The 15808-nt window shown below is 43.5% G+C and overlaps 1 long non-coding RNA gene across 11 annotated transcripts in view; it reads right to left on the bottom strand.

Annotated features, from left to right (window-relative positions):
* Positions 1-15808, bottom strand: part of LOC137231058 (uncharacterized) — a 76478-nt gene that overhangs the window by 58227 nt on the left and 2443 nt on the right. For 9 of the 11 annotated variants that reach the window (XR_010946376.1, XR_010946368.1, XR_010946367.1 and 6 more), the window contains one exon: positions 8634-8845. This is a non-coding gene — a long non-coding RNA (uncharacterized lncRNA). Of the gene's footprint in view, positions 1-7881; positions 8442-8633; positions 8846-15808 lie in introns of those variants that run through there. The other 2 variants (XR_010946374.1, XR_010946369.1) reach the window with 2 other exon arrangements.

Raw genomic sequence — 15808 nt, 5'->3', positions numbered from 1 at the left:
GGAAGGGGCTGGTGGTGAGTAGAGCTGACTGTTGCTCTGGTGGGCAGAGTTCAGTAAAACTTTAATCTGGTTGACTGCTGATGGGTGGGGCTGGGTTCCCTCCCTGTTCGTTGTTTGGCCCGAGGCAACCCAACACTGGAGGCAACCCTACCTGGGCTCTTTGGTGGGGCTAATGACAGACTCTGGGAGGGCTCATGCCAAGGAGTTCTTCCCGGAACTTCTGCTGCCAGTGTCCTTGTCACCAGGGTGAGCCTCAGCCACCCCACTCCCCCCGCCGCCGCCTCTGCAGGAGACCCTCCAACACTAGCAGGTAGGTCTGGTTCAGCCTCCCCTGGGGTCACTGCTCCTTCCTCTGGGTCCCGATGCGCACACTACTTTGTGTGTGCCCTCCAAGAGTGGAGTCTCTGTTTCCCCCAGTGCTGTTGAAGTCCTGCAATCAAATCCCACTGGCCTTCAAAGTCTGATTCTCTAGGAATTCCTCCTCCCGTTGCCGGACCCCCAGGTTGGGAAGCCTGACGTGGGGCTCAGAACCTTCACTCCAGTGAGTGGACTGCTGTCGTATAAGTATTCTCCAGTCTGTGAGTCACCCACCCAGCAGTTATGGGATTTGATTTTACTGTGATTGCGCCCCTCCTACTGTCTCATTGTGGCTTCTCCTTTGTCTTTGGATGTGGGGTATCTTTTTTGGTGAGTTCCAGTGTCCTCCTGTTGATGATTGTCCAGCAGCTACTTGTGATTCTGGTGTTCTTGCAAGAGGGAGTGAGAGTACGTCCTTCTACTCCACCATCTTGGTTCTGCTCTCTCCCCCATTCTTTCTACTTTCTTTTCCTGGAAGCTACTGTATCCTCTATATCTCCACTTTTCTTTCATAGTCTCCATCCTTTCTGTTTGTGCAATGATTTGCATAGTTACCTTTTGGCTATGTTTCACTTCACAAATCATTCATTAATGTGTTAGTCTACAGTTTAACCCACTTATTCAGTTTCCATTTCAATAAAAATGTTTTCCATTTTGAGAAACTCTATTTGGCTCTTCTTCAAATCTACCCAGTCTATTTTCAAAGTCTTGTTTTCTCATTATGATTTCTATATCTTCTTTCATCTCTTTAGTTAGTTTCAAACTACTTATTTTATAATCTTTTCAAGACTGTTTCATAAAAACAAGGTTTCAGAGTTCTAACTCCATTGATAGAATTAGATTTGGATAAATCTCTGCATAATGGATCATTTCCCATGTGGTTTGGAATTTTGAGTATAAGTTCATCTTCAATAGAGATTAGTTTTCCCATGTGAGTCTCCTGGTTGATGGAGGTATACTACATAGTGACTTTATATTTGCATCTTCCAGGCACAAAAAGGATTTCACTGTCCAGGATAACAAACTGTCCAGGACCAGCCTTTATACTAATATCTCCTCTTCAGGAATCCCATTAATAAAAATAAGGAAAATTCAGATTCAAAATCTGAACATGGGGCAGAAATACATTTCCTTATTACTCCCCTGGGAAGTTTGTAGTTTTCACTGAGATACCGGGGGTAATTTTATCAGAGTCCTGGCTTGATTTAGGGATCTCAGTTCCAGCTTCTTGCCTTGTTCTCTCTTAAGGCTCTATCTCCTATCCTTATACAGGTGTTGTGAGCCCAGTACCTAGTCTCTAAAGTATATACACTGCTTTGCTATCTCCCTGACCAATGAATCATGTTTACAGATCCAGATTTTAGCTCCTCTTTCACTTTTGGCACCAGGAACATCATTTCTATGCCTGTGCAGTGGAAAGGGGTAACAGAGATCCTCACTGGCTCATTCTGCCATGATGCTAAGACTGGCAGTCCCCTTACATTGCTACTTCATTAATAACTCTAATCCCTTCATCTCTCCATTTGTCCAGGAACCTTACTCCATTCATGGCTATGGTGCCAACCCTAACCAGACTGGAATCCACAGTACACCATTCAACCATTCTACTTCCTACAACCCACCTGTAGACTTCTTTTATTCTGCCTCACCCATGTGGCAAACACTCAAGATTGGATCTATCTGAAAATCCCTTTTCTTATAGCAAGCCTATGATGAACACAGTGCAAGCATGGACTTTGGAGTAAAACAGCTAAATTTGAATCCCAGCTCTGCCATTCACTAGCCAAGTAACCCTGGGCAAGTTATTTAACTTCTCTAAGGCTTCATTTTTCTCCAGTAAAATGTAAATAATAATATGTATCTCAGAGTTATTGTAAGAACAAAATAAAATAGTAAAGGCAAAGCACTCAGCACAACTCCTGACACTTTCAATACATGTAGTTATTATTAGATTCTGGAGAAAATCTCCAGATTTTCACCCTCAGCAAGACCCTCTGTGGGGCTTGGGGACCTCGCTTGTGAGGCCTTTCCTATTTCCCACAAGTGCTCTTGCAAATCTGCAACATTCTCTTCAAGCCATGCACCACAACTCTGACCCAGCAGGTAACTTTGCTTCCTATCTAGATGAAAACGTTGAGAGTATCATTTGCCTTCACCATCAACTTACTGCCCTCATGAGAGCCTTGTATCAAATATGGTTTTTCATTTCTTTTTTGAGTACATGTTGTGTGCCAGGCAGTGTTTTACGTCCTGTGTATACATCAATGAACAAAAGAAACAAAAAAGAAACAAAAATCCCTCCCCTATATAATTTACATTCTACTGGCAGAAAAGAAAACAATAAAATAAAATAAGTAAATTACATTGTATCTTAGAAAGTTTTCAGTGTAATGAAGAAAAGTAAACTGCTGGCAGGATTACAATTTTAGATAGGGTTATCAGGAAAGTTCTCACTGAAAAGGTGGCATCTTAATAAAGGCAGTGAAGGAATGAGGAAATAGAAAGTACGGGTAGAGACATGCCTGGTGTGTTTGAGAAAAGCAATGATGCCAGGTTGGCTAAAGAGAGGTGAGTGAATAGAGCACTGTGGGAAGTAAGGTCACAGAACTAAGGAGGGGTGAGATTGTGTAGGGTCTTGTAAACCATTACCAGGACATTGAATTTCACTTTGAGTTAGATGGAAAGCCTTTGGAGGATTCTGAGTAGAGGGATGACTCGAGATGTTAATATTTTAATGGCACCTCTCCGCTGCTATGTTGACAACTGGCTGAAGAGATGTAAGAGCAGACTCAGGGAAACTAGTTAGGAGGTTACGGAAATAATACAGGCAAGAGATGCTGGTAAGTCCTATCAAGGTAGTAGCACTGAAAGTCGTGAGAAATGGTCAAATTCTGTATATATTTTGAAGAAAGTGCCAGTAGTGTTTGTTAATGCACTGAATGTGGAGTGGGAGCAAAAGAGAGGAATCAAGGATGATTCCCAGATTTTTTGCCTAAGCGACTAGAAAGATAAAGATCCAACGAATTAATGAAGAAGTACTGAGGGGATTGGGTTTGGGCGGGTAGGATAAGGATGATGAGGAATTTAGTGTAGGGCACGTTAAATCAAAGATGCCCACTTGATTTTCAAACAGAGATGTCAGGTAGATTACTGGAGTTTGACATTCGAGGGAGAAGCCCAGGCTGGAGATATACATTTGGAAGTTGTCAGCATATTTAAAGCCATGAGACAGGGTGATATCACCCACCAAGGGAGTGAGTGCAAACCTACTCTGCAAACAGAGTAGGTCCAAGGACTGAGGAGGAGACAGTAAGGACGATTAGCAAAGGAGACTAAGACAGGGTGCCTAGAGAGGTGGGAGGAGAGCTGGGAGCGTGTGGTGGTGTGTCCCAGATGTCAAGTGAAGAGCATCCCAAAGAGGCAATGATCAACTCAGCCAGATGACACTAAGTGAGGCGAGGATGGAGCATTGACCGTTGGCTACAGCAATCCAGAGGTGATCCGTTACCTGGACAAAAGCTGTCTGGGTGGAGCAGTGAGAGCAGAAGCCTAACTGGAGTGGATTTAAGAGAGCTAGCTCAAATAGATACTTGTACGTCAATGTTCATAATAGCATTATTCACACTAGCCAAAAGGTGTTAACAGCCCAGATGTCCATCAGTGGATGAATGGATAAACACAATGTGGTACATACATACATACAATGGAATAGGAAGGAAATTCTGATACGTACTACAAGCTGGATGAACCTTAAAAACTTATACTAAGTGAAATAAACTAGACAAAAAAGGACAAATACTGCAGGATTCCACTTATACGAGGCATTTAGAATGCTCAAATTCATAGAAACAAAAAGCAAATGGTGGTTACCAGAGGCTGGGGTGAGGTACTGGGAGTTATCGTTTAATGTGTACAGAGTTTCTGTTTGGGATGATTTAAAAGTTCTGGACAGTTCTTGACGTGGTCATGATTGCACAACAGTGTGAATGTTCTTAGTGCCACTGATCTGTATGCTTAAAAACAGATAAAATGGCAAATTTTATATTATGTACATTTAACCATGCAACAACAAAAAAAATTTTAAAGGGAAAGAATTGGAAACAAGGCAGACGAATCTTTCAGGAAGTTTTGCTGTAAAAGGGAGCAAAGAAATGGGGCAGTAGAAGGAGAAGGAAGAGGTCAAGAAAGAATTTAAGAAGGGAGAAATTACAAGTTGCTTTGATGCCAGTTGTAATGATCCTGGAGAAGGGGCGAAGTGATAATGCAGAGAGCAGGGAGATCGCTCCAGTGGTGTTACTGAGTTAGCAAGAGGACATGGCTTGGTGCCAGGTGGCAGGGAGGCCTTGCTGGCAGCAGAGGAAGGGGCAGTCTCTGAAGGAAGGGCTGGGACTTCCCTGGCGGTCCAGTGGTTAAGACTCTGCACTTCCACTGCAGGGAGTACGGGTTCCATCCCTGGTTGGGGAACTAAGATCCCACATGCTGCAAGATGTGGGCGGGGGTGGGGGGAACAAAACCACGAAACAAAATGAAGGAAATGCTGGGAGCAAGAGAGTTTCAACCACCCCACAGGAAGGAAGGCAGAGTCCCTGGATCCACACAGTGGGGATGGGTGGGTAGATGTGGTGATAAAGAGTCTGTCAAAATTCTCTTCTGACTGCTTTTCTTTCCTTTCTGATATAGAAAGGATGGTCACTGTGGTAGACAGAGTAATGGCCCCCCAAAGTTGTCACATCCTAATCCCTGGAACCTGTGAATATTAACTTACATGTTCAAAGGGAATTTGCAGATGTGATTCACGGTAAGGACCTTGAGATGGGAAGATTATGCTGGATTATCTGGGCAGGCCCAATCTAATCACGTGCGTCCTTAAAAGTGGAAGAGGGGAATGAAATACGGCCACATAGTACAACACGCTAAGTGAGAGAAGACAGGCACAAACGAGCATGTACTGTATGATTCCACTTAGATGAAATGTCCGGAATAGGCAAATCCATAGAGACGGAGAGTAAGTTAGCGGTTGCCAGGGTTTGGGGCTGGGGAGAATACAGGGTGACTGCTAAAGGCACAGGGTTTCTCTGGGGGACGACGAAAACTGTTCTGTAACTGGTAGTGGTGAAAGGTGCACAATTCTGTGAATATACTAAAGATGACTGAATTGTACACTTTAAATGGGTGAATTGTATAGTATGTGAATTAGATCTTCAGTAAAGCTGTTACTAAAATCAAACAAACGAAACTGGAAGAGGGAAACAGAAGATTGCATCAGAGCAACATGTGACAATTGATATAGGGTCAGAGAGTTGCTGACTTTACAGACAGGAGACCATGAGCCAAGGAATGCAGGTGGCCTCTAGAGCCCGAAAAAGCAAGGAAATGGGTTCCCCCCTTGAGCTTCCAGAAAGGGACACAGCCTTGCCTACACCTTGATTTTAGCCCAGTGAGTCCTGTGTCGACGTTTTGACCCATAGAACTATAAGACAATATATTTGTGTTGATCTCAGCCACTACATTTGTGGTCATTCATGTTATGGGTCATCAACTGTGAGTGACAGTAAAGAAGAGTTATTAGAGGTTTGACAGGAGAGGAGACGTTAGGAAATAGTCCTGTAGGAAAGCAAAAGAGTGAACTGACTAGGAAAATAGAGCACGATTACCAGCCAGTGTTAAAAACACGCCTAAGGGAGTTGGGAACTTCTTTTCCCCCATCTAGATGGCTACTGTGGGAAGTCTGGTTTTTTATTCCCACAACTGGGCAATATTTCATTGATTGTTTCATCCAGCGAGTGGATGCTCAGAGTAAGCAGGAGGTGGGAGACGGGAATCTGTCGTTTGCTTGGTTGGACTCAGTTTCTGGTCTCAGTTTCGTGGACACCCAGCAGTCTGAGTGCGAGTCACTAAACAAGCCCACAACCTTCTCTGGTACTCAACAGAGGAGTGAGCAATCTGTCCTCACACTGGAGGGAAGACCCACTGGGTCAGACATAGTGAGAGGTGGCATGTCAGCCTCCAAAGTGGCTCATAAGTACAACATATTGTGCTCTATGGGTGATTTAAGAGATCTTCCAAGGTAATTTCTACACCTGATTTTTAATATTTGTAACGTGTTTGTTGTATAATTTAGTTATTTTCCATGTTTACTATAGAAAAGAAGACAAAAAAACAAGGCAGCTAGATGAAACGGAGTACAGAAGCCAATGGCATGCGAGGAATGCTGGAGAGATATAAAAATAAGTAGAGCATACATGTTCTGAACTAGATAGACAGGGAAGGAAGGACCAAGACATACCAAATATTCCTGATTCACTAAATACACGTGAGATACACCAAGCATCCAATGTTTATGAGCCACCCATCGATGATGCCCTGCTGACCCCACTTGTCCTCTGCCCGAGAAATGTAGGTGAAACCACAGCTACTGGACTTCCCTGGTGGCGCAGTGGTTAAGAGTCTGCCTGCCAACGCAGGGGACACAGGTTCGATTCCTGTTCTGGGAAGATCCCACATGCGGCAGAGCAACTAAGCCTGTGCGCCACAACTAGTGAGCCTGCGTGCTGCAACTACTGAAGCTTGCGCGCCCAGAGCCTGTGCTCTGCAACAAGAGAAGCCACCGCAATGAGAAGCCTGCGCACCGCAACGAAGAGTGGCCCCCGCTCGCTGCAACTAGAGAGAAAGCCCGCTCACAGCAACGAAAATCCAACACAGCCAAAAAGTAAATAAATTAATTAATTAAATAAAATTACTTTAAAAAAAAAAACACAGCTACTCATCAGGGTAATTGATGAGATACAAGTATTTGCCAGGTATACTTGCCCCTGCATCATTCCAATAAACAAGTGTGTATGATGGCCCTATGTACCTTCAGTCTATGGGATCCCCTTGCTCAGACGCAACTCTGATTCCCATAAAGCCCCACCACCAGAGAGGAAAGCTAACACAACAGGGAAAAAATGGGAATATGAACACTGTATAATCCAGACTCAGGTAGTATGGTTCTTCCACTGTGCTTGTAGCTTATCCAATGTGTGTTCACATACCCCACCTTTCCCCTTACTTCTCACTATGTGTTTTAAAATTTATTGATAAACTGTGAGATTTGAGCTTCTTAGTTTGGTCTATGCACTTTTCTCCTCTGTGGCCTCTGGGATAACTTTGCCTAATATGGGTCTTGGAGGTTATCACTGGCCCAAGGTAAATTCAGCATCAGGAGCTGACTTTAGAATCTTTGCAAACGATTGTGACTCTACTGTTTTGAGAGTGATTAAGTTTGTCATTTAGCCGATAGGTTGCAAAACCGTGTGCAATCATATGCAGACATGGTCAAACAGAGATGCTGGGAATCAGAGACGGATGTGGTAGCTAGCTATGTCTTTGAATAGCTTCTCACTGAGGAGGCAAGGTATCTGTTGTTCTATGTGGGAAAAGTGCATTTTGTTGGACAAGGGAATTTATGATACTGGATGTATGGGAAGAAATATGTGTGTACCCTCTATGAGATTGCCTGCCTGGCATTCCCCCTTCTTCTGGAAATTGCCCCTTTGCATCCACATATCTGGCATAAAAGCTGCATGTTCTTAATGATGCCCATCACGTTGATTTTGGTTGGTTGGTTTAGGGATGAGTACCTGACCTAAGCTAATAAGCTAATAATTCTCTGGAATTTTTGAATTTAGGGCTCAAAGAATTGAGGTCAGTTCCTCTCCAGTGTAGACATTTGTGTTGTTGTTCTTACAGACTGCAGTATACTAGGGTTTTAACCTTATATCTGGGGTTCTAGAGCCAGATTGCTTAGATTTCTTTTTTATTTATTTATTTATTTTTGGCTGCGTTGGGTCTTCATTGCTGCAAGTGGGCTTTCTCTAGTTGCGGCGAGCAGGGGCTACTCTTCATTGCCATGCGCAGGCTTCTCATTGCGGTGGCTTCTCATGTTGCGGAGCACGGGCTCTAGGTGCATGGGCTTCAGTAGTTGCGGCTCACAGACTCAGTAGTTGGGGCTCTAGAGTGCAGGCTCAGTAGTTGTGGTGAACGGGCTTAGTTGCTCCGCGGCATGTGGGATCTTCCTAGACCAGGAATCGAACCTGCGTCCCCTGCATTGGCAGGCAGATTCTTAACCATTGCGCCACCAGGGAAGTCCCCAGATTGCTTAGATTTCAATCCTGACTCTGACATTTACTATCTATGTGAACTTACTCTCTCTTCAGTTCCTTACCTGTCAATTACAGGTAATTATATCTACTTCATAAGGTTATAATGAATATTAGAAGAACTTAGGAGAGTACCTTGTTCTCAATAAATGTTCGTTATCGGGCTTCCCTGGTGGCGCAGTAGTTGAGAGTCCGCCTGCCGATGCAGGGGACGCAGGTTCGTGCCCCGGTCCGGGAAGATCCCACATGCCGCGGAGCAGCTGGGCCCGTGAGCCATGGCCGCTGAGCCTGCGTCTGGAGCCTGTGCTCCGCAACGGGAGAGGCCACAACAGTGAGAGGCCCACGTACTGAAAAAAAAAAAAAATGTTAGTTATCTTTACTCTTTACAAATCGAGACAAATGTTTATTTTTCCCAAATCTGACTTCAATTCAATGTTATTCAACATTTATTTTTTGCATACATACTATATTACGAGCGTTAAATTAAGCTTAGGAAAAAATATGGTACCAAAATAGACAAGGTCCCTGACTTTTTTGATCTTATAGTTTAGTGGGGGAAGCAAATATTAAACAAATAATCACAGAAATAATACAAGCTATAAGACTTGCTATGAAGGACAAGTAGAAGGTGGTATAAGAGATTATAACTGGAACACCAATCTAGCCTTCCTTAAGAAAGCAATGTAAGAGTTAGTAAGGGAAGAGGACATTGGAGAAAGCTTTCCAGGTAGAGGGGTCATCAAAAGCTTTTTGAGGCTTAGATATAGTGAGAAAAGGAGGAGGAAAATAGCAGGAAATGAGGCTGGAGAAGCAGACAGGGACCAGATCATTCAGGACCTTGCAAGATGAATAGGGCACTAAAGGTTCAAGATCTTGGAGGTCAGGTTAAGGATTTTGGATCAGGATGGTGGCAGTTGAAAATGAGAGTCGACAGGGTTAAGAGATAGTGAAAGGGAAAGAATCAAGCATTTATCCTGCTTTCTTACATGAACTATACCAACAGGTAATCAAATAATTGAAGAGGGGTGATTTCCCTTGTAGAAATATTGTAGCTTCTAAATGAAGAATGATTGAATTATATCACCATTTTAAAACCCCTAATGAATGAATTGATGCAGGCATTATTCACCAACAGCTGTTAACACTACAAAAAGAGAGACAAGCACACACTGTGTGTCTCCTAATGGAAAAATACACCACCACCTAGGAAGGTATCCTGCCAAAAAATTAAACACGAGTCTGATAATACATCTAGATCTTACTACCAATTTATAGAAAATAACAGAGGACAAGGTAACACATTAAAGTATGCTGTGGGGATGCAACTCACAAAATCTGGATTGTGGCAAAAACTAAAGGACAAACAACTAACTTCCTTAAATCCTGGCGGCCTAGTGATTAGAATTCTGGGCTTTCACTACCATGGCCCGGGTTCAATCCCTGGTCAGGGAACTGAGAACCCACACGCCTAGCGGCGTGGCAAAAAAACCAAAAAACAAAAACAAAAAACGGGAAAACAAAGAAAGAAAAAATAAATACAGAGGACTTTCAAAAATGTACCAACCCAAAAACAATCTAAAAAAGAGTGGATATATGTACATGTATAACTGATTCACTTTGCTGTACACCTGAAACTAACACAACATTATAAATCAACTATACTCCAAAAAAATTTATTTTTTAATTAAGAAAAAAAATGTACCAACCAAACACAGTATAGTTCCTCACTGAAACATTTGGTTTAAAAAAAAAAGGAATATTTATGAGTCTATTGGAAATGTGTATAGTAACAGGATATTTTATGACATTAAGAAATCATTGTTATTTTAAATTTGTGATTATGGCATTGGGAGTTTTTTTTTGAACTCTTTTAGAAATACAGACTATTTACATAGAAAATCATATGACATCTGGACTTTTCTTCAAAATAATATGGGAAGGGGAAAAAAATTGAAGGGGGTATGGACGAGGCAATGTTGGCCACTGACTGGATTCGGGGGCTTGAGTGTTAGGTACATGTTTATATATTTTTAACTGTCCTTTCTATATTTTATATGTTTGAAATTCTCCACAATAAAGAAGAAGGGGGCTTCCCTAGTGGCGCACTGGTTGAGAGTCTGCCTGCTAATGCAGGGGACACGGGTTCGAGCCCCGGTCTGGGAAGATCCCACATGCCGCAGAGCAACTAGGCCCGTGAGCCACAACTACTCAGCCTGCGCATCTGGAGCCTGTGCTCCGCAACAGGAGAGGCCGCGGTAGGGAGAGGCCCGCGCACCGCGATGAAGACTGGCCCCTGCTTGCCACAACTAGAGAAAGCCCTCACACAGAAACGAAGACCCAACGCAACCAAAAATAAAATTAATTAATTTTAAAAAAGATGTTTATATTAAAAGAAATTTGGAAAGCAAAATTGACATAATTTAATAATAAATCGAGAGAGGGAGGTGTCAGAGATGACCCTGGGTTCTGATTTTTGTGCCTGGTTCTAAAATGGTACCCTTCGGTGATCAGAAAACAGTGAGCGAGAACACTGTCTATAGAAGAAGGCCACTCGTCTACCCTGGACATGTTGAGTCTGAGGTATTTCTGAGACAACCAAGCAAAGTGGAACTAGTAGGCAGTTAGACAGGCACATCTGGAGCTGGGCAGAGAGATATGGGCTAGCAGTGTGCATTTAAGAATCAATGGCTTGGGTGGTCCAGTGGTAAAGAATCTGCCTTACAATGCAGGAGATGTGGGCTCGATCCCTGCTTGGGGATATAAGATTCCACATACTGCAGGGCAACTAAGCCCACGTGCCACAACTACTGAGCCCACGTGCCACAACTAGAGAGAGAAAACCCACACGCCCCAACTAGAGAGCAGCCCATGTGCCATAACTAACACCCGATGCAGCCAAAAATAAAAATAAATAAATTTTTTAAAAAGTGCATTAAGGGCTTCCCTGGTGGCGCAGTGGTTGAGAGTCTGCCTGCCGATGCAGGGGACGCAGGTTTGTGCACCAGTCCGGGAAGATCCCACATGCCGCGGAGCGGCTGGGCCCGTGAGCCATGGCCACTGAGCCTGCACGTCCAGAGCCTGTGCTCCGCGGCGGGAGAGGCCACAGCAGTGAGAGGCCCGCATACCGCAAAAAATAAATAAATAAATAAATATTAGTCTCTCTTAAAAAAAAAAAAAAAGTGCATTAAAAAAAAAAGAATGGCTCACAGAGTTTAGACAGGTCTGCCTGGGCACCAGTTCTTAAACTTGAGCAAGGGTCTGAATTACCTGGAGAGTTCATTTAAACACAGATCGCTGGGCCACTACCCCAGAGTTTCTGAATCAGTAGGTCTAGATATGACTTAAGAATTCACATTTCTAACAATTTGACAGGTGACGCTAATGCTGCGGTCTGGAGACCACATTTTTGAGGCTCACTAGTCCCGGAAGATAGTATAAACACTAGTTCTCAACCCTGCATGCACACTGAGAATGTCAGCAAAGACAAGGGAGGGAGTGTTTCAAGTTTGATCGAGTACTCAACAAGTCCAAATGCTGCTCAAAAGTCCAGTGAGATGGGGAATTCACTTGCGGTCTGGTGGTTAGGACTCGGGCGCTTTCACTGCCGTGGGCCCGGGTTCAATCCCTGATCGGGGAACTAAGATTCCACAAGCTGTGTGGCACCCCCTCCCCCCAAAAAATCCAGTACGATGAGAGTGCAAATAAATATCCTCTGGATTAGCAACATAGAAACAATTGGTGACAGTAAGAAGGTAGAGTCAAGGGAAGATCAAATTAGAGGGGATGAGAAGTAAAGAAGGAGAAGCAAGAGCAAAGAACAGTGAGTGCGGATAATATTTAGGTTTGAGAAGTCTGGCTGTGAATCCTGTGAAGAGGAAGAAAAATAGTGTTGTGGTGGGAGGCGAGGTGGGCTGCGAGCAAACAAAAGCATTAAGATCAAATCACTGAGACCAAAGCATCGCCTTCTTCCTTGAATTAAAAAAAAAAATTAAACCACCAATTCCCCATCTGAAGATGAGCTGTATTTCAATAGTTGCATCTTAAAGATCTAACGAGTCTTCAAAAATCAAAAGGATGTTGTGACCAGATTTGACAATTACAAATAAAGCTGCTACAAACATTAAAAAAAAAAAAAATCGAAAGGATGGACTTTTTTTTAAAGGATGGACTTGGGGCTTCCCTGGTGGCGCAGTGGTTGAGAGTCCGCCTGCTGATGCAGGGGACATGGGTTCATTCGGAGCGGCTGGGCCCGTGAGCCATGGCCGCTGAGTCTGCGCGTCTGGAGCCTGTGGAGAGGCAGGGAGAGGCCACGACAGTGAGAGGCCTGCGTACAGCAAAAAAAAAAAAAAAAAAAAAAAAAAGGATGGACTTTAATTGTGGATATTCTGGCATCTTGGAGAAGAATGGGTAAGTCTACTGAAGCACAAGCTTCTTCCCTGACATCACAGGTCTTGGGAAGTTGCCATTCTACTAACTGATAAAATTGGCCCCCATATTCATTTATTTCATTAATCATGATTCATTCCTTAAACATTTATCAAATACCTATTATGGGCTAGACACTGTGCTAGGCTCTGGGATTAAAGTGGTGAATGATAAGAGGTAACTACAGTGGTAATTAGAAGAGTGTTGGAGAAATGCAGGGAGCTCTAAGAATCTATACCATGGGATCTAACACAGTCAGGGGAAACAGGGGAGGAGGCCTTGAATGAGTGGTTGTCAGAAAGAGAGCTGAATTCCATTTATATGAAACGTCCAGAATGGGCAAATCTGTAGAAGCAGAAAGTATACAGATTAGTGGTTGCCTAGGGCTGAGGAGCTGGGGAGGAAGGGAGAGTGACTGCTAATGGCAAGAGTTTCTTCTTGGGGTTACGAGAATGTTCAAAAATTGACTGTGGTGATGACTGCACAACTCTGCATATACTAAAAAACACTGAACTGTAACACTTTAAATGGGTGCATTGCATGGTATGTAAGTTATATCTCATAATGTTCATGTATTTTGTTAAAAAAACAAAATTCATCTCAGTAAATTTGAAGATCTAATTCAGTTTATTCGATTCCTGAATCAGGTAGCATCCCATCTAGCAATGAGAAGTGTGCTCTGAGGGGCTGTACAAAATGGGAGGTTTTATAGGAAGAAGTGGGGGGCAAGGGATGTTTAATAAAAGAATAGAAAGGATTATTTTTAGGCCAGGACACCTTCTTCTGTGGGGGGAAGTGACAGCAAGGGTTTCATCATGCAGACTGCATCTTCTTCCTGGGGCGGGATGAGGTGGGGAATGGAGAGGGTCCCTGTGACAGATTATTATTATTGCTGACCAGAAACTTCCAAACTGGCTGATTAAGATTACATTCCCGGTAAAGGTCGAAACTGCAATTAGGTCAGGTATTAAATCTAGGTTTGGTACCATGGGCTTTAGCAAAAGTGACGCCATTTGGGCTTGTGGTTTTTCTCTTTATTTTATTATTATTATTATGTTAATTATTTATTTTTGTCTGTGTTGGGTCTTCCTTGCTGCGCATGCGGGCTTTCTCTAGTTGCAGGGAGCAGGGGCTACTCTTCCTTGCGGTGCACGGGTTTCTTCACTGCAGTGGCTTCTCTTGCAGAGCACGGGCTCTAGGCTCATGGGCTTCAGTAGTTGTGGCACATGGGCTCAGTTGTGGCCCGTGGGCTCTAGAGTGCAGGCTCAGTAGTTGTGGCACACAGGCTTATTTGTTCTGTAGCTTATGGGATCTTCCCAAACAAGGGCTCGAACCCATGTCCCCTGCATTGGCAGGCAGATTCTTAACCACTGAACCACCGGGAAGCCCTGGTTTTTCTTTTTAAATACATATATTATGTAGAAGAGATGTGTGGATTGAGAGGAATTAGATAAGGAACAATGTATACATATACAGAGGGAGTAATGTGTGCACTGGAGGAAAGAGTGTGGCATTTTAGAAGATGTGAAAAAAAAATCTGCATCTGGCATGTTCCTTGAAAGAGTATAATGAGAGTTGAAGCTGAAGCTATGTATTGAACAGGCCCACATTTGTAGCTGTGAAAGCCATGGTAAAAGTTTGAGATTTTATCCTAAAAATAATAGGAAGCCATTGTTGTGTGATAAAATCACTATGCATTTTAACTCCAGCTACCATGCAGAGAGTGAAGAGAAGGGGGGGGTATATTCGGGAAACCAGGTAGGTGGTATTACAGTTCTCCGGGTACAAGGTATTGGTTGGTGTCTTAGATTGTTAATGTAAGTTCATGTGCCCGATGCACAGTGAGGCCAAACAAACAAACAAACATCGGGGCCATGCAAGATGAGGAGGCTCATGCCCTAAAAAGCCCGGAGCTCCCCGAAGGTCGGCAAAGCACTTTTAAAAGCCAGGGTGGCAGGGGGAGCCTCAGGGTATGTGATCAGCTTATCAGCTTATCAATTCTCTGATTGTCTGATGGTGAGGTAGCAGGGTGGTGTCACAGGGGTTAACTTTATCAGTCCTTAGGCTCCAGGAGGCCTGGGGCTATGTGATCAAGGTTAGCATCTTCCATTTGTTGGAGAGGGGTTTTTTTTACATCTGCAAAACAACTCAGGAAATGTGCATCAAATCCACTATTATCTAGGTACTTCAGAGAGGAGCTAAAGCAGAGGATCTGGGGGAAGGCCTGTCCTGGGAAGGGAAGGCCCCATGGGGTCCTGCTTGGTTACAAGATTAGGATGGTGGTCGTAGGAATGGACGAATTCAGCAGGACTTGTTGATGGGTTGGAACTGAGATGTGGTAGAGTAGTGAAGTAGCCAAGCTGACATGCTCAACTGGATGGATGATGAAATGGGAATACCAGAAGAGGTGCAAGTTTCAGGGTTGGGGAGTAAGGCTAATTTTGTTAATATAGTTGGAATGATCTAATAGGGGAGCAAGGCTGCTTTGTGCAGTAGTGAGTTCTCCTCTATTGGAATTATCCGAGTTGGACTAGAGATCTTTCAGTTAAGTGTCCAGTGTTCTTGCTCTGAAATAAGTTGTGGACTAAGTAACTAAGTTCCCATTCAGCCCTTATGGTCTACCACAAGCGAGTGCCATCTCTGCCAGAATTTGGCCCCCCGAACAGCTCAGGGCTGAAATAAAACGCTCTTCGCCTGGAATTTGAATTCCTCAGAATCACCTACACCAGGTTAATAATTAAAGGTTCCTCGTAACTGTCTCCGTTTGTTTGTTTCACCTGTGTGCAGGATTCTGGTTTCATAAAATCCTCCCAGCAGTATTATTTAACCTAGTGTGGAAAAAAGGTGTATATATTCTGCCAACCCAAGGGCAAGTCTCTACTAGC

The sequence above is a fragment of the Pseudorca crassidens genome, chromosome 9 (assembly GCF_039906515.1).
Source record: "Pseudorca crassidens isolate mPseCra1 chromosome 9, mPseCra1.hap1, whole genome shotgun sequence".
Taxonomy (NCBI): domain Eukaryota; kingdom Metazoa; phylum Chordata; class Mammalia; order Artiodactyla; family Delphinidae; genus Pseudorca; species Pseudorca crassidens.
This window is presented reverse-complemented; position numbering and strand designations above follow the sequence as displayed.